The sequence below is a fragment of the Hermetia illucens genome, chromosome 4, assembly GCF_905115235.1.
Source record: "Hermetia illucens chromosome 4, iHerIll2.2.curated.20191125, whole genome shotgun sequence".
Lineage (NCBI taxonomy): Eukaryota > Metazoa > Arthropoda > Insecta > Diptera > Stratiomyidae > Hermetia > Hermetia illucens.
This window is the reverse complement of record NC_051852.1, coordinates 124,810,218-124,835,610: the sequence shown is the minus strand read 5'-3', so window position 1 is coordinate 124,835,610 and position 25,393 is coordinate 124,810,218. Positions and strand designations below refer to the sequence as shown.

Sequence of the window (25,393 nt, the reverse complement as noted above, 5' to 3'; positions counted from 1 at the left end):
AGCAACTGATTACTTGGTACACTGACAGATCCCTTACAGGAGAGGGAGCGAATGCCGGTGTCATTGGTCCAAGGAAAATGTACTTTGAGCCAATGGGTAGGTACACTAGCATATTACAGGCAGAAATATACGCCATAGACAGATGTTCCTCCCTTAATTTTCGAAGGAACTACAGGGGGTAGAAAATTGCTATTCTCACCGGCAGCCAAGCAGCGATCAAGGCACTTAGGTCTAACCAGGTGAACTCTAAACTGGTATGAGAGTGCTTTGAGCGACTGAATACGCTCGGCTCATCCAACAAGGTCTGGATGTTCTGGGTTGCATGCCATGCTGGGTTGGATGGCAACGAGGTAGCGGACGAATAAGCAAAGAAAGGAGCAGGGACGCTTTTACACGGACCAGAACCCTTCTGTGAAATCGGAAACGATTTCATGGCTATGACATTAAGAAATGAAGAGGAACGGTTGAGGGAACTGAAAGGGGGGGGGGGTCTACCAGGAATGGAGCAGTCCAGGGTGCTTACTGGGGGATACGAATCCATGCACACAAAGGATTGCTTAAACTTCACCAAAAAGAACCTCCGAATCATAGTGGGAATTCTCACTGGTCACTGTCGGCTAAACTATAGGGAAGCTAGGGATATCTACGGACATTACCTGCAGGTTTTGTGCGGAGTGTGATGATACTTCTATGCACGTTCTGGGACAGTGTCCGACACTTGCGCAAAGTAGGTCGAGGCATCTGGAAGAACACTTAATACCAGATGCAAAGTTGAAAGATCTGGAAGTAGGGAATATACTAAAATTCCTAACGGTTATAGGCTTGCTTGAGATACTGTGATTAATTGGTACACCATAACCAGCAAAAGAGGTACGATAGTTCTTTAAGGACACGGTGCGACTTTCCCTTAGCAGAATAATAATAAAACTGAACACCAAACCAGCTGTCAACGTTAACATGAAGGCGGGCAATTTGAAAAGTTCTGGAACTTTTTGACAGGGAGGGCCTCTCATTTTCCAAAATTTTGATTTCTCTTCGGACTCATATCTACAAATATCCGGGCTTCATGTATAAGCTATGCTTGAAGGCGATCCTTCATTTCCGTGCGTTAATCAAGTCTGGGGAGAGCTGGACCCCTGCAGAGACATTCAGGATGAAAGTGAAGCTACTCTTTTCCGGTAACATTTTTGCACCTCTAATCTCTTGTCCATATTTTTATTTATTAAATCCAATTTTGTCATTGTCTTTTCGCTCCCGAATATTACACACATGCTATCAGACATCCCGGGCTAATTGCGCAATTAGAACCAAAATATGAATAAATAAATCAAGAATTTTATCAAGAAATGGAAACAAACAAACCCAAACACCCATAGAAGATTACATGTGTTTCCGTTGAAATGAAATTTCTGTCTAATCTTTATGATGCCAATTTAACTCCTATTCCACCAGCTCCATATTGACCATATTCGATGAACTTAAATTGTACATGAAAAAACCTTTCCAGGGTAGTATTACGTTGATAACTTCCATTAAAAACAAAGTAACTAGTACCGTGCAATGTGCTAGAGAATATTTTGAATGTATGTAGGTGTAAAATATTCGGGGCTAGATGGATTAGGAGGGGTCGTGTGCGGTTCGACGTATCGGTCGGCATTTTAAAAATAGCTCGTTACGATAAGTGAACAGGCAAAAGCACAGACAAGTGTCTGGCTGAGCGAAAATATGTCGCCAATTCCAGTGTTTGTTTTAGATCTTGACGATACACTTATTTAATGAGAAGTTTACATACTTAAAATTCCAGAGTGACAAGTGAGGCGAAATTTGCATATTTCAAAATGTTTTGTGTTTTCAGCTACTGTTGGAGGTGAAATTGTTGATTTGTTTTTAATTTTCAGACCATCTCAGAACAGTTAGCACCCTTGAGTCCCGGTGAAAATGTATGATTTAGATTTGAAGAGGAGACAAAAAAAGATACTCAAAGCTACGGAAAGTGCTTTCCAATTATTAATAGTTTGAATATTTCTCTTTGTTTCGCTACTTGATTAGAAGTTTTGATATACAGGCAGGACAGGGGAAGTTTCAGGTCACCATAAAATACCAGCAAGCCATTCAAAAATTCATAAAAAAAAAATCACAGGCATTTGGTATGGCGCGGGTGTACGTATAAAGTATGGTTGATAAGAAGCAGTAGACCGAAGATATCATGGTGGTGAGGCAAAGGCAGAGGGTAATATTTCAGTGAATTCCTATTTAAGTTCTGCTAAAAAAAGCAAAGACCAACAATGATCTCCCACAAAAACCTAAAGGTTTTGGTTTAAGTCAAGTGCACGTACCCGTGAATGCAAAGTCTATCTAATATTTTAACTGTGTTTGGGTACCGGGTACTCAATTTAAGGAAAGCGACATTTCACGCTGACTTCCAAGGTCTTTCCATGGTTGTTTAAGAAATCAACCATAGCCAGTATGAAATTCGTACAAGTGGGCAGGCTTTAAATTGGCTGGAAAGATACTTTCAGTAAAGTCCTTCGGAAAGCTAATCCCGAAGGATACATGGCATATATACCTAGGAGAGTTATTTAGTCCTGGGGGCTACGAGAGAATCCCTCAGACTATATTAATATTCATCAGGGTTTTTATAAAAGCTGGTTTAAAATCCTTCGCAGATCGCCGAGCATCTGAATGTAACCTGGATTTGAAGAAGGGTCTGTCACAGATTTCAAATTCTTCCAAGATGGAATCTGGGAGTCCTCTTCCTCTTAGTTCTATCGAGAAGTAAGGAGGATTTCGACAATTTTACTTGTACGAAATTGAAAATGTTTCACATTGTGTCAGTATATATATGATATAATGTCAGTATAATCTACGGAGTTATCATTTTGGCTTATATGTCGTTTGATGTATTATTGACAGCTAGCAGTTCCTCTTCGTTGCACTATAGCCAGGATCTTGAGTGTCCTTCCATATTTGCTTTCAGTTGTCAGTTCAGTTTAACAACTTCGTCCTCCAATTCCTTATATTGGGTTGGGGAAAAAGAAATGTCGTATTTGTGATCGAAATTGGACGCTTTATTTAACATACTTAGAATTATCCGATTTAAGTCAAATATGCGCCGTTTTGTTCGCAAACTTGTTGCCATTTAGAAGGCAGCTTCATTATCCACCCCTTATAAAAACCTCCCCTCCCTATTTGCAAAAAACTCATACAGCCAGTTTTCGCAAGCCTCTTTTGAGGCGAACTTAGTAGCACCAAGAGCGTTTTGCATGGACCGGAAGAGATGGTAATCACTTGGTGCCAGATCCGGGCTATACGGTGGGCGCGATAGGACATCCCATCCGAGCTTCCGTAGCTTCTGGTGGGTCATCAAAGATGTGTGAGGCCGACCGTTGTCCTGGTGGAACACAACACCATTCCTATTGACCAATTCTGGCCGCTTCTGGTCAATCGCCTGCTTTAAACGGTCGAGTTGCTCACAGTAGAGGACCGAATTGAGGGTCTTGCCATAGTTGAGTAGCTCATAGTGGATGTTTCCCTTCCAATCCCACCAAACACACAGCAAAACCTTCCTGGCCGTCAATCCGGGTTTGGCGATGATTTGGGCCCGGCTCGCCGCACTTCGACCACGATCTTTTTCGCTAGAGGTTGTCGTACGTGATCCACTTTTCATCACCAGTCACCATCCCATTCTAAAATGGGTCGAATTTGTTCCGTTTTAGCAGTGCATCGCAGATGTTGATTTGGTTCAAAAGTTTCTTTTGCATCAACTCGTGTGGCACCCAAACATCCAGCTTTTTTTAAAAATCTAATCTTCTGCAAATGGTTCCAAACGGTTTTATGATCTATACCCAGTTCCTGGCCAATCGAGAGAATGCTCATTTGATCTATTTGGATGATTTCGACGATTTTATCGATTTCTACGACGATTGGCCTACCAGTACGGGGTGTATCTTCGACATCCACTAGACCAGAACGAAATCGATCGAACCAACGTGGTGCTGTGCGAATCGTTACACTATCGGGCCCACAAACTTCACAATTTTTTTCGGCCACCTTCGTTGCATTTTTACCTCTCAGGTAGTAAAAACGTTAAATATGAAGAATTTCTTGCTTGTTGGACTCCATCTTTGGCGCGCTATAACTTGAGACTGAAACGGACAATCACAACACTCTCAACACTTGTAGCACAGATTGTCGTCTTCAAATCGCCGTATAGTATGACCCGATGCGATAAGTACAACACAAGTTAGGTTTAAGTGTCGCCATCTATTGACAAAATACGACATTTCTTTTTCCCGAATCCTATACATAATAAAATTTCACCGTTAGTTTCGACTCCGTCTTTCCATCTTTTTCTCCGTTTTCTGACTGACTTGAATTTTCTCCTTTTGGAGAATCTTACATGCTTGGTGGCCTTTGATGACGTTATTTTTCTGATTTACATCATGTGAGTTTGATTTATGTCAAGGTGAACATTCTTCGCTACCATGTTAAGATCTATCAGTGCCCTTCTATAAAATCTGCAAATCCTCGAGAAAAGATCGGGATAAAGTGTAATTTCGTCACCATTTGCCATTATCTGGTGGGACTTAAATAGTACTGATTCTGTGCTGTCGACGAGAAGGTTTCTGATTACGTATTCGAATGTTAAATTGAAGAGCGTAGAGGTCAGCCTGGTTCTCTATTTTGACACTGTTCGAGTGACAAATGAGCCGGTCAGTGTAATCTGAATTCACACTTGAGTTATCGTTAACATCGATTATATGAGTCGAACTGATTGCGATGGGGTATCAAATTGTTGCATTGTGAGACTTCAATTCTCTAAAACCACCTCTCCTTACACATGCCTCACAGAACTATCTAGAGACATGACATCGTAAAGTGGGTTAAGGCCCTATTAGCTTACTCCTACGGTGAGAATTGTTCCCTCCCTGCCGCTTTATTATAAACTATTTAACTTTGGAAGCGGCTCCTGAATACAGCTTATGGTTCCACTAACTGCATTCCACACTTGATGGGATACGAGCATGATCATCTCCCCTTATAAGGATCTTGTTAAGATAAGTTCAAGCTGTTCCCTTTCATTCACAAGCCTCGAGCACACGAAGACTATGTGCCCCGGGTCTTCGTAATCATTTAGACATTCAGGACAGAAGGGCGAATAGTCACGTCCAAAACGATGTAAATACCTACGGTATCCACCATGCCCAGTGTGGGCATCGCCATGGCTGCGCATAATCCAAAGCTGGATATTTGGAATCAGCCTGTGCGTCCACCTTTTCTTGTAGGAATTATCTTAACGTTCCTCTCACATCCTGATTGTGCGTGTTCTCTCTAGTTCTAGTTAGTCTCTCATTTGTGTTCCGCCAAATCTAATCTATGTGCTACCAACGAATCCTTGATTAGCCTAACCGATGTCTCACATGCTCACACAACATTCCCCAGGTGTTTGACTACTACAGCAAATGCGATGTCGTCTGCATAACCCAAAAATGGTAGCTTGGCGCGTGAGTTTGATGCGCACAACCTGGTCTCCTACAGTGCCAGTACCGATCGTCGAGGCACTTCGCCGGTTATCAAATATTCAACTGAGCCTACATCGGTGTCATAGAGGAGCTTTCTATTCACGAAATAATTCCTGGTGATTAGTTGAATTTATATGGGCACATTTAGCTGGCTGAAGGCTCTTGTTATATGCTGGCATTGCGCTGAGCTGAAAGCATTCCTCACGTCGAGGACGATGATGGCACAGTATTTTTTGTTACCACCCTGCTGCCTTATACCTGCAATTGATTCCTCTGCCAGATTGACCACGGCGTTGGTAGCATACACCATTGATCGATCAGCGCGAAAACCATATTGTTGTGTGGACATGCCTCCTGTACAATTGGGACCAACCTGCTGCATATAATGCGTTCGTAACTTTCCCATACTACCCGGCTCTTGATATCTCATTTCTTTCTACTTAGCCATTATCGTTCTGTAGGCTCCTCCCATCTTCGCAGGGTTACGGTAATCTGTGAGCATTTTTTCTGCACCTTGGGATAGGGACATCACAGGCTACGACCACGTTTCTGACATTTTGCTCAGATTTTTCTCACGCTGTACCTCCTTAAATACCTCAAGCGCACATTTCCACGTCAAGCATCTTTCTCCAGTCTATCTCTTGGATACTCCATTCTCATGCTCTCCACTACACTAAACAGTGTAGCTAAATGGTCGCTATGCGTACAGTGTTCATAAACTCATCAGGTAGAATCCCTCATCAGCACGTTGCTTACGACCATATCCTCCCTTTATGGTAGATAGAGGTACTTCTGATATTAGCAAGAACAATGTCCAGCGGTTTAGGCCTGCCTTAATAAGGAACTCCAGCTCCGAGGTCCACCAAATGCCTCGTCTCCTTTCTCTGTCATAGATATCACCCTTATAGACTTTGTGGGCTGGATCATCTTCATTCGTACGGATAAGTGACTCGCCCACCGCAACCTATTAAGCCAGATTCTATCCACAACCAGACGGTCATGGTATCGCTCATAGATTTCGTCGTTATGTAGGCTACGGAATCGTCTATCCTTATATAAGGGGCAACCATTTTTCGGAGGATTCGAGCGCGGCCAAGAGTTCGCAATTTTTTTTTGCTAAGAATTCAAGTCTGCTGAGGACCGGCAACATCATTGTCTTGTACACTAAGAGCTTTGACCTTATGGTGCAACGTTTTGAGCGGAACGGTTTTTCTAAGTTGAAATAGGTTTTGTTGGCAGCCAACAACTGTCAGTCTTATCAATTTCGTCGGGATACCATGTACAGTTTTATCCTGGGTATACTATCGTAGGTGGCCTTCTAGTCGTTGAAAAGATAGTGCAACTGACTCCTACAGTTTTTCCATCGGTTTCCGCACAGAGAACGTCTGATCGGTTTCTGATTTGCCTGGAGTGACGTCTCTTTGGCATAAGCCAAAGATTTTCTGGGCATATGTGGCTATCCGACTTAGCAAGATAACAGAGATTATCTTATAGATGGTACTTAGCAATGTGATATCCCTATAATTGTTGCTCTGAGTGGTATCTCCCTTTTTATGAATGGAACAGATAATGCCTCTTTGCCAATCATCAGGCATTGATTCGCTGATCGACACCTTGAGCATAAGTTGATGAACCACTTGGTGTAACTGGTCGTCTCCATATTTAACCAATTCGGCTGTAATTCCATCGGCTCCTGGCGACTTATGATTTTTTAGCCGATGAATTGCACAGACTATTTCTCCTAAACTTGGTGGTGGCAGTATTTGTCCGTCGTCTTCAGTTGGCGGGACCTCCACCTCGGCAATGTTCTGGTTGTTCAGTAGCTCAACAAATTATTCAACCCATCGCTCCAATATGCCCATTCTATCGGAAATCAGATTTCCCTATTTGTCTCGGCAGGATGAGCATCGAGGGCTTCATCCTGCCGACTTGTTGGTAAAATTTTCGTGCCTAGTGTGGTTGCTTCCTGTATTTTCGAGTGCACAGACTTGTTGGCTCTCCCAGGTTTCCTTTTTTCGTCTCTGAAGTCGCTTCTCCGTTCAACGGAGGTCTTGATAAGTCTCTGTGCTCGGCCGTGTTTTTTGAGAATGCAACATTACTTGGTATGCAGCATCCTTCCGTTCCGCTGCTAGCTTAGTTCATCGTCGAAGTTCGGATTTTCCTTGCCGTCGGTCCAAGTATATCTGTGGCCGTATCAAGATAATACTCTTCAGATGGTTATGAAGATCATTTGTTGATGCTTCATCCTCAGGACAATTGTTAACTACGGTTATTGTGGCATCCTTTTCCCTCTTATAGGTGTTTCCGAGCGGTGTTTTGTGTATGGCTTCAGTATTCACTTTCACCTGATTGTTATAGGGGATTTTAGGCGGTGCCATAGATCGAGCACGGAGCACCTTGCCAACCAGATAGTGATTTGAGTTTATATTGGGCCCCCTATATCAATGCTGAGGGGTGGCGGCGTTGAATCAACACGTTGCAAATTTAGTTGAAAGTGGTCTCGTCTGGAGAGGCCTGTGTATATTTGTGGACCGCTTTCCGCGCAAACAAGGTACTTCCAACAACCATTTTGTTCGAGACTGCTAACTGAATAATCCGCAGTCCATTATCATTTGTATTTTTATGTAAGCTATGGGAGCCGACGTATCACCTGAATACGGGCTCCATCCCTATTTGACTGGTAAAATCTCCAAGTATGATTTTGACATCATACTTGGAATAGGCTCAACTGCCTCCTAGTAGGTATCCTGCTCCGACTTTGCAGTCTCCTTTGTAAGGGGGTGCACGTTAATGCATAGCATTTCGTCTATGTTTTCAAAGCCGACAGCAGGTTTCATTTTTTTGCTGATTAGGAAATCTATTGCGAGCAGATGGCTTACTGAATGGGTATGCTACAGTGGTCTTCTCCAGGAAACCGGTCCATCTCCAGGACATCTCTTGCAATGCTGTTACATCAGCCTTATATTGGGACAGGGTATTGGCTAGCTGCTGGTCATCATTCGATATGCACAGAAAGCGCACGTTCCATGAGAAAATCTGCAAATCGTTAGTCCGATTTCGTTGCCGAGTTCGTCGTTATGAAATCCATCCATCCAGTCCGAGGCTCCTTTTATAGCCTTGGCTCCGTCTGCAGCTTTCCGCTAAAAAAGAACTCCCAGCGGTCACCACGTGGAGATGGAGATAGGGTTTGGTAGAACTGTTGACATTGGTTCAGCAGGCGTTTACCAAGATATTGCCGCAATTTGAAATTGGCGACTCACTTTCCATGGACTTTTAACTAATCTTCACGAGACGGAATCGAAACTTTACTGTTCTCACGATAAGCTCGCTCTTGTGAGATGCCCGGGGAATTTTCGTAATAGAAAAGTCGAGATCGGATTGAAAGAAATCAAAAGATTGGACTTGTAAAGATTTGACTTGATTTACTTTATTTAATTCTTACAATACTTTTTTATTACTCGCGCTGAAGTGATCTGTCTCGCGGTTGGGAACAGAAGAGACCGACTTATTTCCATGCGGTCCTTACTGTCCCAACCAACGGCACTTTTTTACCGCTGGCTCTCCACTTCCCCGGTGCGTTCTGAAAACGCGTGAGTGGAGAGTTTCCACGTTCAGCGCCATCTACCCGTCCGCATCCGCAACATCCGAAATAAATTTCGAATGCTGCAGATCCTGCCGCGCCACATCACTCCGCCCCCAGACGAAACCTAGGGGTTTCGGCGACGGATCCCCGAACTTCGTTCGCCGTTAATCCACAAAGCGGACACGACGTTGCTTCGGGGCGCACACGGGTTTCAGCCTGGACAAAGAGACCGCCTTTTTGTGACCACCGATCTCGAGCTGGAAAAAATGTTCTCCCCGCTCGAGAACGCGGTACGGGCCCTCATATGGAGGCTGCAGCGGCTTCCGGACGGCATCCGTCCTGATCAGCACGTGCGTGCATGTGTCCAGTTCCTTGGGCGAACAAGCAGGTATGGACGAGTATCGAGTGGGTGGTGGCGCTTTGATGCGACGGAGATTGTCCCTCAGCAGACGCACCAACCCCGACTCCGTGAGACCCGATCTTTTGTCGAAGACCGGATCGCTTGGGAGTCTTGGGTTCTCCCCGTAAACCAGCTCCGCGGGGCTGGCAGCAAATTCCTCTCGGCGGGTTGTACGAAGGCCGAGTAGGACGAGAGGCAAGACTTGAGTCCAGGACGGGTCGTCGCGTGCCATAATGGCGGCTTTCAGCGTCCGGTGCCAACGTTCTAGCATCCCATTGGACTGCGGGTGGTATGCAGTGGTCCGCTGGCGTTTAAAACCCAGGAGTTTGCCTAACTCGGAGAAAAGGGTGGACTCAAATTGCATTCCCTGGTCAGTGACGATCACTGCAGGGACGCCAAAGCGCGGTATCCACTCTCGGCAGAGGGCTTCGGCACAAGATTGCGCCGTAATGTCCTTCAGAGGTATTGCCTCAGGCCACCGCGTGAACCTGTCGATGATTGTGAGGCAATACTTGTAACCGTGCGAGTCTCGCAAAGGCCCTATTATGTCGAGGTGTATTGTGTGGAAACGCTTGGTAGTGCGGGGGAATGAGCCCACTTCTTTCCTTACATGCCTGGAGACTTTACACTTCTGGCATGCGATGCACTCTCTGGCCCAGGAATTGATATCCTTGTTCATGGAGGGCCAGAAGTATTTTCCGGTGACTAACCGGTTTGTTGTCCTGATGCCGGGATGCGCCAAGTCGTGAACTGCGTGGAACACTTCCTTGCGAAATGTGGCCGGAATGTATGGCCGAGGTCCCTTTTCCGAGTCTTCGCAGCAGAGCGAGAGGTTTGAGCCGAAGATGGGCAACTCCCGAAATTTGTATTTGGGGTTGGACTTGAGGCTCTGAAGTGCTGCGTCATCCATTTGCGCCTTGGCAATAGCCGAGAAATCGAGTGAGGCGGGGATGTTGACTTCGGAGACACGAGACAAAGCGTCAGCAACAATGTTGTCCTTCCCGGACACGTGCTGGATGTCTGACGTGAACTGGCTTATGAAGCTCAGGTGTCGAAGCTGACGAGGGGACGCTTTGTCGGGCTTCTGTTTCAAAGCGAACGTGAGAGGCTTATGGTCCGTGAACACTGTGAACGGCCTGCCTTCTAGGGAGAAACGGAAGTATTTAATGGACAGGTATGCGGCGAGCAGTTCGCGATCGTAGGTGCTGTAGTTCCGTTGAGCGGGATTCAACTGCTTCGAGAAGAAGCTCAACGGCTGCCAAACTTGGTCCACCTTTTGGTGAAGGGCAGCACCTACTGCGATGTCGGAGGCATCAACAAAAACGGCTAGGGGTGCATCTTGATGAGGAAATGCCAAAAGTGTAGCATCAGCCAGTTGCTGTCTGGATTTATTGAACGCGCAGACAGCCTCTTCAGACCACACAATCTCTCGTGTGTCTTTTGTTTTGGGGCCAGACAAGTACGCGTTCAAAACGGACTGGTGATGGGCGGCCTTGGGCAGGAAACGACGGTAGAAGTTTAGCATGCCCAAGAACCTCCTCAACTCCCTCACTGTTTTTGGACGCGGGAAGCTTGTGATTGCTTGCACCTTGTCTGGGTCGGGCTGTATTCCTTCAGAGGAAATGGAGTGGCCGAGGAATCTCACCTGTTTTTGAAGGAATTTGCACTTCTCAACGTTTAAGACTAAACCGGCCTCAAGGAGACGTTGAAAAATGCACTCGAGATGGGCTAAGTGCTCAGACTCAGTAGAAGAAGCGACCAAAACATCATCCAAATAGACGAAACAGAAATCGAGGTTTCGCAGGACTGAGTGAATGAACCTTTGAAAGGTTTGCGCCGCATTGCACAATCCGAAAGTCATTCGGGTGAACTCGAAGAGTCCAAAGGGTGTGCATATTGCCGTCTTTGGAATGTCTTCAGGAGCTACTGGGATTTGGTGGTATGCCTTGGCTAAGTCCAAGGTCGAAAAGATGCGGCAATTCGCGAGGTGATGCGCAAAGTCGTGGATGAGTGGAATCGGATATCGGTCAGGAACAGTCTGTGCGTTTAGCCTTCTGTAATCCCCACAGGGACGCCATTCGCCATTTGGCTTAGGGACCATATGTAAAGGGGAAGACCAACAGCTGTTTGAGGGCCTGCAGATACCCTGTTGAACAAGTTGTTCAAATTCTTTCCGCGCGATAGCCAGTTTCTGGGGTGGTAGAGGACGCACCTTTGAGAAAATCGGGGAACCAGTAGTATTTATGTGGTGCTGCACATTGTGCTTTACTGGTTTCGAGAGACTACATTCGGTAGTTATCTGGCTGAACTTTTGGAGGAGTGTCCGAACACGAGAGTCGGAGATGTCTTCCAAAAGAACGGAAAGGTTATTGTCAGCGTGAGATACCATTTGGCCCGACGAATTTAGTTTGGTTGTGGGGTCTATAAGGGACTTATGTTGCAAGTCCACCAGCAACCCATAGTGACACAAGAAGTCTGCGCCTAATATGGGGAAGCTGACATCCGCCAGGATGAAACGCCACGGAAACGTCCTACGCAAGCCAAGACTCACGTCCACTTGCCTGTACCCGTATGTATTGATGCGGGAGGAATTTGCTGCCGCCAGTTTGAGGGGTTGTGGAAATAGTCGATGATGCTGGGGTACGGGAAGAACCGAAACCTCCGCACCCGTGTCGACGAGGTAGTTGCGCCTGCTGAGGGGGTCGAAAATAGTTAGGCGACGTGGCGCTGCGCTCTGGGTGGCCGTCGCCAAGACCCCCCGCGGACCTAGTTTTTTGTGGTAGGCGCGAATTTGCAAGGTAGCGTACATCTTGTCGCTTTGTCTCCGAAGTTACGATGATACCAGCAAATACCCTGGTCCGCAGGCTGTCTTGACGACCTGCTACCCGAACGCCCTTTTCGTGTGGCAGACCGTGAGCGAGCTCGCGGCCTGGCACTCGAACGCTGAGCGTCCAACGTCGCCCGCATCTCGGCCACGCTGGCAGTTAAGGCCGCGATCTCGCGCCGTAAGTCGCCGACCTCATCCGACGGTGGTTGAACGGCCGCTATGGTTGGGCGAACGTACACCTCCTGTACTTGATCGGCCGTTGCTGCTAGTTCCTCCAAGGAACCGGAGACGCATGCTAGGATCGCCTGGGTGCCCTCCGGGAGCCGACGCAGCCAGAGCGACTTGATCAGGTCGTCGCCGATCTTGCTCCCACCCAATTGCCTCATTTCACGAAGCAATTGGCTGGGAGTTCGATCACCCAACGTTAAACCCGCCAGCAAGTGGTCTAATTTTGCCGACTCGCTTGCCGACAGGCGCCTGATCAACTCGCTCTTGAGCTGAGCATACGATGCCGACTTCACTACGTCGGACACCAGAAGTATGGACTCTTCGTCCAGGCCGACCACCGCGTAGTTGAAACGGGTCGCGTCCGATGTGATACCGGACATTTGGAACTGTGCTTCCAAATGCACGAACCACAGCTCGGGGTTCCGACGCCAAAAAGGAGGAACGCGTACGGCGAGGGCGGTCACTTGTGGGTCCGATGGGCCTGCCGCGTCTTTATTTTCAAACGACATTTTTCCTAACGAGAAGTACGATATTGTGATGCAGACGCGGTGAGTTTATACTGAAACGCGGTGAAATTTACACCGACACGGCAGGCCGCACCCACAAATGCACGCACGAAACGAGAAAAAGAAAACGACGACCGAAGCGGACGCTCTCCAGCGCAGACCAAAAACACCGGGAAAACAGAGAACTTGCGATTTGAAACACCTCAACGCCGTCTCTTGCAGCGGCTTTAATTTTATTGTCACTTTTTCTTTAAATAATATTTCAATTTCAAACAATTATTTTGACAAAGGCTGATGAGAATACGCAAACACTTCTTCAATTGAAAATTTATCGATTTTCCGCTCGGCTGCAAGGAAGCAAGAGTTCCGGAATGCGTTGGCTCCGCTGCTGCTGCTGCTTAAGTTGGGCGGATGACGGCCGGACAGCTCTCCGATCTGTTGATTCCCGGCTCGGGCTGGCGTGAATGCGATAAGCAGTCGCTACTGCTGATCGTTGCCGCGGCTACTCCTGTCCCTGCTACGTGACTCTACCTGCCGTTTCCTTCCTGTGAGTTCCCAGTTCCGCAATTCGACAGTTGATTGACTTGACCGGCCGAGCAACGAGGAAAGGGCGACGAAAATGTCCGCCTGTGGCACTTAGACAGCTCGAGCCGTGGGCGCGCTCGGCTCTACTTGGGCGCGCTGGGTGATTCGCTCGCGATGCGATGACTGAGCGAAATGTTTTCGTACTATCCCCGACGTTGTAGCAACGCAGCGAAAGCAAGACTCGTTTTCGGGCGAGAAAAGTGCCAATCCGTTGAATGTGCTACGCGCACCGGGCTGAAGATCGAGATTTTGGGAAAACACTGCGATCCTTTCTTTGTTGTTTGTTGCGGAGCAACTGGTGGGAACGATTTATTTGGGATCGCTGATGCTGGAGTTCCCAAGGATGCTGTTCTTCGGGGTCACCACTTTAACTAATCTTCACGAGACGGAATCGAAACTTTACTGTTCTCACGATAAGCTCGCTCTTGTGAGATGCCCGGGGAATTTTCGTAATAGAAAAGTCGAGATCGGATTGAAAGAAATCAAAAGATTGGACTTGTAAAGATTTGACTTGATTTACTTTATTTAATTCTTACAATACTTTTTTATTACTCGCGCTGAAGTGATCTGTCTCGCGGTTGGGAACAGAAGAGACCGACTTATTTCCATGCGGTCCTTACTGTCCCAACCAACGGCACTTTTTTACCGCTGGCTCTCCACTTCCCCGGTGCGTTCTGAAAACGCGTGAGTGGAGAGTTTCCACGTTCAGCGCCATCTACCCGTCCGCATCCGCAACATCCGAAATAAATTTCGAATGCTGCAGATCCTGCCGCGCCACAGACTTCTCCTTGTAGTTTTGAGCGCCATGCAATTATCTATGCAAGAGCCTCCACTATTCAAGACAACTCATCTAGGAGTATTTCTATTGGCACTTTAAGGACACGGTGCGACTATCCCTTAACAGAATAAAGGATTTATTAGAAATGTACTCTTTTGACAAACGGTAAAAAAGCCATTGATCGATCAATCACGCGGAAGCTTCTTCAAATGCTTATCCGTAATCATTTCATCATAGGTCACCATTTTACGGATGCCGGATGGCTCAAGTGGTTAAAGCACTGGGCTGTCGTAGCAGAAGGTCGAGGTTCAAACCTCACTGGTGACAGACGAAGTTGTTGTCGTGATTGTTTGTCAGATACCAGTCGACTCAGCAGTGAATGGGTATCTGAATCAAATCAGGATAATATTCTAGGGCGAGCGCCTTGCTGACCACATTGCCTCCTGCAGGATCTGAAGCCCTGTAGTGTACCGTTACGGTCTTGAAGGCTCTGAGCCAATATGGATTATTGCGCCAACGATTATTATTATTATCCAATTTCAGATCTGCACATTTAGTTGACCTAGCAATAACATAATAACAACGCCAACAAAGTACGATATAAACACATATTCATGTCAAGGGAAGTTGAGGATATGTGGGCTTAGAGTAGTAGTAAAGGAGGAAACGTTTCGAAATTAATTTAATGTTGTGTATGCGTAGTATTTCTATTGGCGCTTGAGAAGACGAGGCAGAGTCTGCCTAAGATGGAGCGATGGCGTAGGTCAAGACGTCAGACAGCTTTTAGGGATATCGAATTGTCTGCCTTATTAAGGCAGGCCTAGACCGGATACCGGTCGTTGCGCCGTTGATGATGATGATGATGCTTGCTCTTAGAGATCGAGTCTTACTATTATTAGCCAAGTTACAAAAGGGCGACAATGGCGAACACAAACATTCCTAAAGCACTGAGTGATACTTAATCAACTCGGCCGACGCATACCCTAAATAAATAAAATAATAATGAAAAATAAAGTAAACGGAGGAAGAATAAATGCCACTTTAGAATAGAAAAGTGACCAATCAACCGCTGCCTCCTTCCTCCACCATATTCTGAAGAAAATAGCAGTGCTAGCTTTATGCGTATCCAACAATTTCTCTCCAAAGTTGGCTTATTGTTAGTTTCAATTTTAGGCCCCCAAGATTCCAATGCTGTTTTGATCTGAAAGCTGTTTGGAAAACTCCCTGCAATAACTTGGGTGACATTAGGTAACTAATTAGTATTTTCGAAAAATATCCTGCGGAAACGTGGCAACGGTTCGGATAATTTATAGCGAAATCCCTTTTCAGGCATATTTTTAATTTACTCTTCTCTTCCTTCCAGATGCCGTTCACCTTTTGTAATCATCATTGAACCGAGTCCTGGATATTTGGTAAGCTTATTGCATAAATGCTTATAAATTATGTTTTCGCGTAGGCTATTATCCTGCCTACGTTGATTCGGGGTTTCAGTTTTCCAAGTAAACATCTGCGTCCATGGTTTCAAGTTTACTGAACGATTAGCTGAGAATATCCATGAACTTCAACGACTTTTCCCAGAACAAAAGCCTTTACGGAGAATCCATCGGCAACCATTTGTCTAAAAGTACAACGTTTCTACGCAACTAGTAATCCTAGCCTGTGCTTTGCAACTTTCCCAAAGTACTCTCCAGAACACCATAAAAGAATAAAATAAGAACCTATTGAAATCAATGGCTGGAACAAAACGCCAACGTAACTCTCCTAACTGTTCACACATGCAAGTATACCCTTACGTTATTTCTCTGGTGTTTTTCTTCTTCATTGCAACTTTTCCGAAAAAAACGTGCAGCACGAAAAAGTACAGAGTATATGACGTGATGTCCTTTTACTGCATCTCGTCCTAACAACAATATGCAAACTCAAGTATAAAATGAAACATTTTCAGATATAATGCAAGTTTTTTCTGCATCCTTGTTAAAGGACTTTTTGTAGATGTGGTTGGGTTTTTCGCGATTTTACGTGTAGCAAGTGCGAAGACGTATGGAGGCGATGGCTTGTAGTTTGTCTGTAAAAAAAAAGGAAGTAAATTGTTGAGGGTAAGTTTTAAGTTTTCAAGCTCCGAGTAGTTTCGTTTAGTGTACCTTAATGTTATACGACGCCTTATGGACTGCAGATGTGTATGGAGAACGTAGAGAGAATGCAGTTTACATAGCATGTAATGAACAGAATGTCAAAGTTCGCTGCACTCAAGTTTCTCCGATACAATGTTCTGCTTCGAGGTGCATTGGATAAGAATGGGTCCCTTGATTCTTGCCGACTTTGGTAGACTTGTCTGGGTATAAGAACTAAAGGTAAATGAGTTTTGCGATTGACTGCTTTTAACGAATCCGTATAGGGGGTTAACAATTCTGCAGAAGTTGCCTGTTTCGAGCGTTTGATTATCCGCTCTTTGGCTGAGGAAAGGGCTCAGTTTTCGCTAAAAAAAATGTATGACCTACTGAAATATGCTGCACATTCTTTTCCTCAGTAACCAAAACAGGTAAATTGTAAAGTGAACCCTTCATGACCGAAAGACTGGGTGCACACTAAAAAGAGAATTTATCAACGAGTCGAACGACGACCAAATAGTGGCATAAGAGGAGAGCATAAAAACACCTGCGAGGACGATGATCACCATAAGCACCCACCAGTGCTTTTTGAAAGAAATATGCTTTTTCGTACTGCAAAGAGAATGGCATGCGGGTGGTACCTCAGTTCCTCCGTCGCCAGTGAGGAGCTGTGGAAGAATCCGATACAGCAAGGCCCTTATTTTGTTTTGACGTTAGCGCTTTGAAACTAGCGTTGATGTTTAGGGCTAATTTAGTCGCTAGCACTTTTGGAAAATATCCCATACCCCCCTTGAAAAAAAAGCAGTTTGAGCCAAGATATGGGTTCTAGTGAAGTCACTCCACAATGAATGCGATATGGTTGCGTTCAAGTTCGTTGCTAAAACTGAATTCAACTTAGACTGCTGGTGCAGGGTAAAAGATGCGATAGTCGGGGTAGTGGCTTGTCATATTCAAGGAATGTTTTCTATAATCACTTTCCGGAGAGAAGTCTACAGTATGGAATGAACGATGAGTTAAGAAGGCACATTTTCATAGTAGGAATTCAACAAGGCTTTATATGGGACAATCTTGTTTAGACTATAATGTAATCTGTGCTGCCAGTTCTAGTTTCGGTTAAAAAGGGCTGAGTTTAACAAGGCTGATGAGATGATTGAAGCTGTCATTATCATGGCAGATACACAAAGCCGACCGGGTATTTGGCAGTATCTAAAGTTTCGTTGGTTAATTTTGGGTCTAGGAACTTCGATTTCTCACACGTCATTTTACAAAAAATCACGCGTCATGCCTATGCATGGACGAACATGATTTTGGTAAGGTAAGGTCAAAATACACCATTGAGGAAATTGAGAAAGAGAAGTTTCCTACGGTGCAGAGCCCGGAGCCAGTGGTTTTGGGAATTGGGCAAACATGCCCCAGGCCGTCAATATTCGACGGTCCTAGAATGTCTTTAAGGAAAACTTGACTATTGCAGCATCTAATATTACAAGCGTACAGGAAAGGGCGGGACTGACTCAGTGGCAGTCTTAGGTGATATTTCTCTTATCATAAAATTGGACCAGGAGAAACCTGGAAAGAGATCGTTGGAATCAGTCCGTGTAAATGGGATAAAGGGATTGGACCGCAAAGGGCAAACCTGGAGGCCTGTGAAAATTGGCTTTAAAGGAAAAGAGAAGCCAGAGAAGGATGCGACCAAAGGTGATTATTTTCCCCAAACGAGGAAATAAAGCGTCGCGATATTTGTTGAAAGACCAAGGCTGATTTGAAGCACATCAATTTACGAAAAAATATCAGCTACATATATTAATAATACGTGACGTACTGTTATTTGACAAGACGGGTCGCTCCGCGTATATTATTGATTTTACTATTCCCCATAATAGCAACATTGAACGGAAATACGTGGAGAAGAAGGTGAACTATGAGCCATTGGCTCAGGAAATCAAAGAAATTTGCCGTCTCGAGCGGGTGGTTGTAGTTCCCATAATATTGTCAGCTACAGGTATTGTACCTAAATCCCTCACGGCTTCCCTTGATGTCCTGGGACTTTCGCACAGTCTGGTTCAAACCATGCAGTAGTACACCATTCTGCATACGTGCTCAATGTTGCGGGGAGTACTCGACGGATTCTCCCACTGATCTACCACCGGCCACCACCACCAGTGCCTCTTTCGTTTTTAAGTAGGCAGGATCGTCCGACCCTTAATGCTTGGCAGTATTAGGTAAAATCCGGCAACTACCAAGATTGTGATAACTTGGAAATATTAATAATCGTTGACGCAACAATACAATTGGATCAGGGCCTTGAAGTGTGTTAGAGCACTTCATTCAAGACCGTAACGGTACACTACAGTACACTGTAGGAGGCAATGTGGTCAGCATTGCGCTCGTCTGAGATGATTTGACTGAGGTACTCATTCACAGCTGAATCAACTGGTATCCCACGTCAAATCACGATACAAATCTCACTGCCACCACAATTTTGTTTCGCTCGTTGTTCGTCCTTTCTTCCATGCGTGCTTCCCCCAAATGTTCTTTGATCCTGGTGGCCGCGAGTCTTTTATTTTTTCCAACAATGGAAATGGAATTGGCCGTAATTGTACTTCTGCAGGCGCCTGCAAGGGCCTTACACAAGCATTACGGCAGGATACAGACAATAATGATAAAGCTATCATAGATATGGCACTTAAATTGGTGGCAGCGAGGTGAATGAGAATAAAATGAGTGATCCATCCACTTGGATAGCCGAAAGACTGAAGATCTGCTGTGTATATCATTACTTCGGTTACATAGCGACCGCCCATGCTCGAAATGAGGGTCATACCTACAATTGCACAATCGATTTAAATTATACACTATGCAGGGGGAATGTTGGCATGGATCTCTGGTATATTGCAGGAAGTAGGTGCCCGAAATGTAGCAGAGTCTTCATTGCAAATCGGAGAAAATCAATTTCATTCACTGCACCATAATTAGTGATCGATAATGTTACGGTAGGCAGACCTGCGGTAAAACCAAACAGATCGGACAACATAGTGGTCGTGCGGAGAAAATAACTTTCAGAAAGTCATGGAGCACTCCATAGCCTGCTTCGTAACCGCGAAGATCAAAGGGAACTAGATCTGCAGCTGCTATGCTTCCCCTAAGACAACATTCACTAAATATAAGGGGATGTTCACCACTCTAGTACTAGACGCGAGATAACACATTCCAAAAATAATAGCCGAGGTTTTTTGTGCGAGGGTTTTTGAATGGTTCAATTGAACGATGTTCGACTGGTTTAGGGGTTGGAACATTGGGCTGTTCCAGCGAAAAATCGTGGTTCATTTCATTGGTGGAAGAGGGATTTGTATCGTAACTAGATATTGGTTACCAGTCGACTCAGCTGTGAATGAGTACCTAAATCAAATCACCGTAATAAGAAGCCAGGAAATCCAGCATGATCTTGCTTTATCTATTTGTTGGGCTTAACCGGAAAGATGTGGGAAAGTATCATTTAAAATAAGTTTCTATCCACTGTTGAAAGAGGTAATGGCCTGTCCGAGAGTCAATGTGTGTCTGGGCATCCCCACTCTGGATGTAATAAGCACGGTTGTGGACATTGTGGTAAGCGCTGTGCCGTTTTGATTCTGGACCTAGACGTTGTATGCATCTCCATAAAATGATAAGAAAGATGCGTTGGCTGAATCAGTTTCTCCTGGATACTATGTGAGGTCGGAGGAGAATTACCTTTCGGAGGGAGTTCTTTGGTATGAGATGAACCCTGGGCCTAGAGAATACATATACTCACACGTGGGGGTACCACAAGGCTAGGCACTGTGTCCCGTACTGAGGAATGTTATTCTACGCCTTTGCAAATGACTTTTATATGGTGCCCTCAATATGCGAGCAAAAGCGAGTAAAATTTACTTTTGTTTGAGAATCGAGTGATTCCTAACTCCAGACCAGATCAGTTGGAAAGCAACATACTTTCATGGTTGTGACCCACGGAACTTTTATTTTTGGGCAAGCAACCATGTTGCAAAAAGTATATGACTTGCGATTTCGCCCAGGACAAGGGCACCAGACGCTGCCTCACATTTGTCCTGGGAACAGTCAAACCGAAGTGATTACAAGGTGGCATTTGCTCCCTTATATCAATTCAAAAATACAGGACAAATTAAAATTCAGGCTTAAGCCGGTCGAGACTAAACTAGACCATTGTTTGAGAATCAGAGGATTCCTAAGTCCGCCATTCCATCCTACACAGGAAAGTTGAGTTGAAGCTGAATTATAGCAAGCTAGGGGATAGGGTCAAGCCTTGTGTTCTACTGCACTTTAGCCATTGAGAGTACCCAAGCCTCGCGGCCGAACCCCCCTCCCTTACAGGACGGCTTATTGTTTAACGTAGGATTTTCCTACGGTTTTCTTAAGACGCGGATTGATTTTGTGACCACAATCAGAGCCCCGCTGCGACAAGCAAACAACGGTACCAGTCTATACCAAGTGCATGGCTTCGCATTCATACTGGTGGATGCAAGAATTACCTAAATCTCTACCGAACTATGGAGTACGGCACCCGTGTTGATACGCAACACCACGTCGAGGCCCGAAGGTCTCTTCTCGCTTGAGCACAACCACAACCACCATGAAACTCCCATAAGGGGGCCAATCGCAAACAACCGAGCTGTACTCAGATACGACAGGGTTTCTCCTGAAGTATAAGAGTCCAGGGGCTACCTCGGTTCCCATGGTACCAGTATACCCCTGGTAAGGTTTCGTGACCGAAGCCACTTCAGATGAGTCCCCGTGCAGACTCGGGTCTGATCGCCCTTGCTAGGCCTTGGAAGCATTCGACTACTGTATCACGGCTGGCAAGCCAATGCGATGCAGCGTTTCCCGGTGCCACCACTTGGAATGGTTCTCCTCGGCCACTTGGTTTTGGTTCAGCCGACAGGGTTGCCGCCCCGTCTTCCTCCCCTCTACCTCGGAGGGGATAGAGTCAGCGAAATGGGAAAGGAAGGGATGTTTGTTAAGTGCTCGTGCTAACAAAAGAAAAAGGACGAAAGGCAGGGGCTATCGTTTACGTGGCGAACGGCACAAAACAATGGACAGTGTAGGTCTACTTCTTTCATATTCACGGTTTGATTAAGGTCAAAAGTTTGTATGTTCAATTCGCACATGTGCGAAAATATCTGTACCAATACCACCCTTTCCAATCCAATCCGCCGTTTTTTTGTGCTCTCTCTTGCTAATTAGGATTAGACTCCTTAAAGTTCCTTAGAGATTTGACCATTCGCATAAAGGAGGTATGTCTCAAAGTGGAAAGAAAGACAAAATAATCGTGCTGAATTCGCTGGTATTACCGTGAAGGAATTGTGATCTCATTTTGTCCGGATGTTCTACGTTAGAATTGCCTGCTCATTTTTGCTCGTAAATACTATAGGATGGCATAAGGATTGGTGGTAGGACGTTGGGTTAGGAACATTATTGGGCGTCTTCTTGCTTAAAGGGACATATTCACCATGGAAATAGTGATCTGTGTAAAAGTCCTTCACTGTCAAAAAGACGGTTATCACTGCTGTAGGGTTTAAAGATTTTCAGTAATTGGTTCGAGGGGCAGAACTCTTCCCTTTTGATTATAAACCCCAATGAGGTGTGACGGATACAACTCCACCCTGTCTCTTATGGTTATCAGTCTTACCTGGACAAGATTGGAAAGGCATGATCTCCGAATTGTGTACTAAATCGTGCATTGAAGTTGTGGACGACGCAAGAAGAAGAAGGTGTGATGGGATTTTTCAGCAGTTCTATTTAAACACAGGGGATCTCTCTCCATATAACATTGGCGAGGAAACGCTAATAAACGCGGACAGGTTTGGGTTCTTCGCATTGCAAAGAAGATATAGCTCGACAGGTGGAGGAGCCGGATGGCAGAGGGTTTTTTGAATTGACGGCTCCCTTCTCTCTCTCCCCTCCCATTAGTGAAAAAAATTCTCTGATTTGAAGGCCCGAAGGCCCCAAGTAATATGACAAATGGTTTCAAGCTAGCTCTCTGACGATGGGGAGGTGTTCAGTTAGTATTCCGACGTTGTACCGTTGCGGGAGAGTTTTTCTTTACTGGCTAAAATTATTTGACAGAAAATCACAAATACTGTGTTTCGGTAACCAGCTGTTCCCTTTATTAGTGTTATCTATTCTTCGGAGCAGCAATATACAATATTTACGACTTGTAACAAAAAGCTGGCAATGACTTGCGTGAGGTTCAGGGACAAATTCTATAAAGTAACATCTGCGGGGAAAATTCATTCTTCTCACTTTTGTCCAAAATCTTCTTGGGAAATTGTGACCACAAACTCGATGGAAAAGGCTGGCGTTACTGAAGTTTTGCAGACTCAATATCATTCATGAAATTTACAGTAGAATTTAGGAAAAGTGATGATGCGGCAGACGTAGACATCAAAAGTAGGAAGATTTGAATCGGACATTTGCAGAAAACCAGCAAATAAAAAAGTTTGTGCACGCAAAGTTGGAGAATATTTTAATACTTTATGTGCAATTAGGTTCAATAATCACCAAAATAAGCACATTTGAATAAAAATTCCGATATAATTATGATAAATATCCCACACTGTAGAGGAGAACAAATGGTTCCCGAAATACGGGGTATGCTATTGAAATAAAAATGTCAGCTCATAACGGAAAATCTTCTATTTGCACTCAATTTGCTGTAGTTTAGTAGTAGTAGGGTTGTCGCTTGCATCATTGATGGTATGGTGTGGATTATAAGAACTGAATACAAATAAACTGAATAAGAATGTAAAATATAATAAATCAGGTTCTCCGCACAAAGCATGCATCTGAAAAATAGGTCAAGAATAACATTTATCCCCCGAAATAAGAACTAAGACGAAAGTAAACGGGAAACAAATTGCGTCAAGAAAAACTCTAGAAACATCAAAATAACATAAAATGGTGTCAAGTCAGTTAAACTTGGTAGTAAAAATCAGAACGTGATCAGAGTAAATAAATACAATCAAAAGACATATTCCAGAAACTTAGGTCAACCACTTCTTTGGTAGCGAGTTGTGCTATATTCTACAAAAAGATCATACTCAATATTAACCAGAAGATTTAGGAACCATTCTTATTAGCTCATTGCGCATATTTTTTATCTAAATATTAATTGTATCTATTAAAATGTCGGAGGTGAAGGTCGCGCTTTCTTTCTTCGAAGACAGGAATGAATCGAATTAGTTCCTCTGTTTACCGGTCGCGTGCTCTGAGTGTCATGTCATTTAGGTTGTGCGCCCGCGATTGATTAGGTCATTACAGGTCAACACAAGCGATTATTAAGGCTTCGTGTGAAATAAAAACTTATTAATATTGATTCACAGCCTGGGTGAACTTCAATATGATTTATTTTAAATACTTGTACTATTACGAAATTAGACTGGAGTACGGAGCCTGTGAAACCTGTCGCATGTAGCATATGGTGTGATTTTTCGTTGAGTTCAAATGGGATTCCCCATATAAGGGAAAGCTCCCTTCTCATGATAAAGTCATTAAAAATATCGACCGAATGGATTTATTAAGTATTTCTAATCATAGAGTTGGTGAAGTGTAGGGTAAGACTGAGTCGAGAGAACAACTTCTGTTTTAGCAAGGGACAATCAAGCACATTCTAAAATATGAAAATTGTTTTTAAGGTTTTGTGCAAAACAAAACCTTATCAAAATCGATTCACTGTCTGTCTGTCTGCCACAGGCTTTTTTCTCCAAAACGGCTTAACCGAACGAAACGGCTTAGCGAATTGTTTAGGATAATGAGGGATCCTAAGTCCACATCCACTTGATGTTGGACTTAACGAAACTTGGCGAACAGACGGTATAAAGTGAGTGATATAAATTTACGTGGAGTTCAACGGGGGCTCACCGTACATGCAAAGAGGGGATGTCAAATTTTTTTTCAATCAATGTAGTCATGTGGGGTATCAAATGAAAGGTCTCGATTAATACTTTTTGAAACTGATATTAGTTATGACGTAAGTTTCAAAATGTGAAGACTTAAAGTGAGAAAGTGCCAAGTTTCATGGAAATCCGGTTATTACTACCAAAGTTATAGCAATACAAACTTACCAATTTCGCACAAATTTACTGCAGCTTAGGTCATGCAAATAACATGTTGACGTCACAATTAGCGAGAAAAATTGACATTCGCGTGAAATATAAAAGTCCCTTATACTGTAAATATTTTTATTTTCCTTCCGCATACAATTGTTTCGGGGACCACGTGCCTCCTTCATCGGTGCTAGTACCTAATTCTATTATTAGGTACTAGCACTGATGAAGGAGGCACGTCATCTCCGAAACAATGTATGCGGAAGGAAAATAAAAATAATACAAGGAACAATACCTAGTTCTTTTCTTAATTTATATATTAACTAACATTAATTTCAACTTAAATTAAGTTCTCTCCAGCCTTTTTTAGGTTTTGTGTAAACACACATATAAAATCTAGGCCTCAAAATATGTCCCGCTCCCATATCTGCTGAAATAAACTTGCTAATAGTATGTTACCAACTTTATGAAATTGACTGAAAAAACTCCTTAATTTCATCCTAGTACCGCCGGCATAGAGGACAGTATCGCACATGCGCATGGCAAGTTTCACGGAAATCCGACTCAATTTCGTGCAAATTTACTGGATCCTAAGTTATTCAATTAAGATGCCGACGTCATAATCAACGGTTTACTGGCTGTCTGTTTATCCGTCTGTCTGTCTATCACACGCATTTTTCTCGCAAGCGACTTTAGCGACTGACACCAAATTTGGTATTTTGAACATACGGAACTGTTATGTACTCATCATTTCTCATAT

At 44.4% G+C, this 25,393-nt stretch overlaps 1 protein-coding gene across 22 annotated transcripts in view; it reads left to right on the top strand.

Moving 5' to 3' along the window:
• Positions 1-25,393, top strand: part of LOC119653390 (dystrobrevin beta) — a 232,389-nt gene that overhangs the window by 41,625 nt on the left and 165,371 nt on the right. For all 22 annotated transcript variants that reach the window (XR_005249688.1, XR_005249689.1, XR_005249690.1 and 19 more), the window contains exon 2: positions 15,793-15,841. The gene's annotated coding sequence lies outside the window, so the exon portion shown is untranslated. The remainder of the gene's footprint in view (positions 1-15,792; positions 15,842-25,393) is intronic.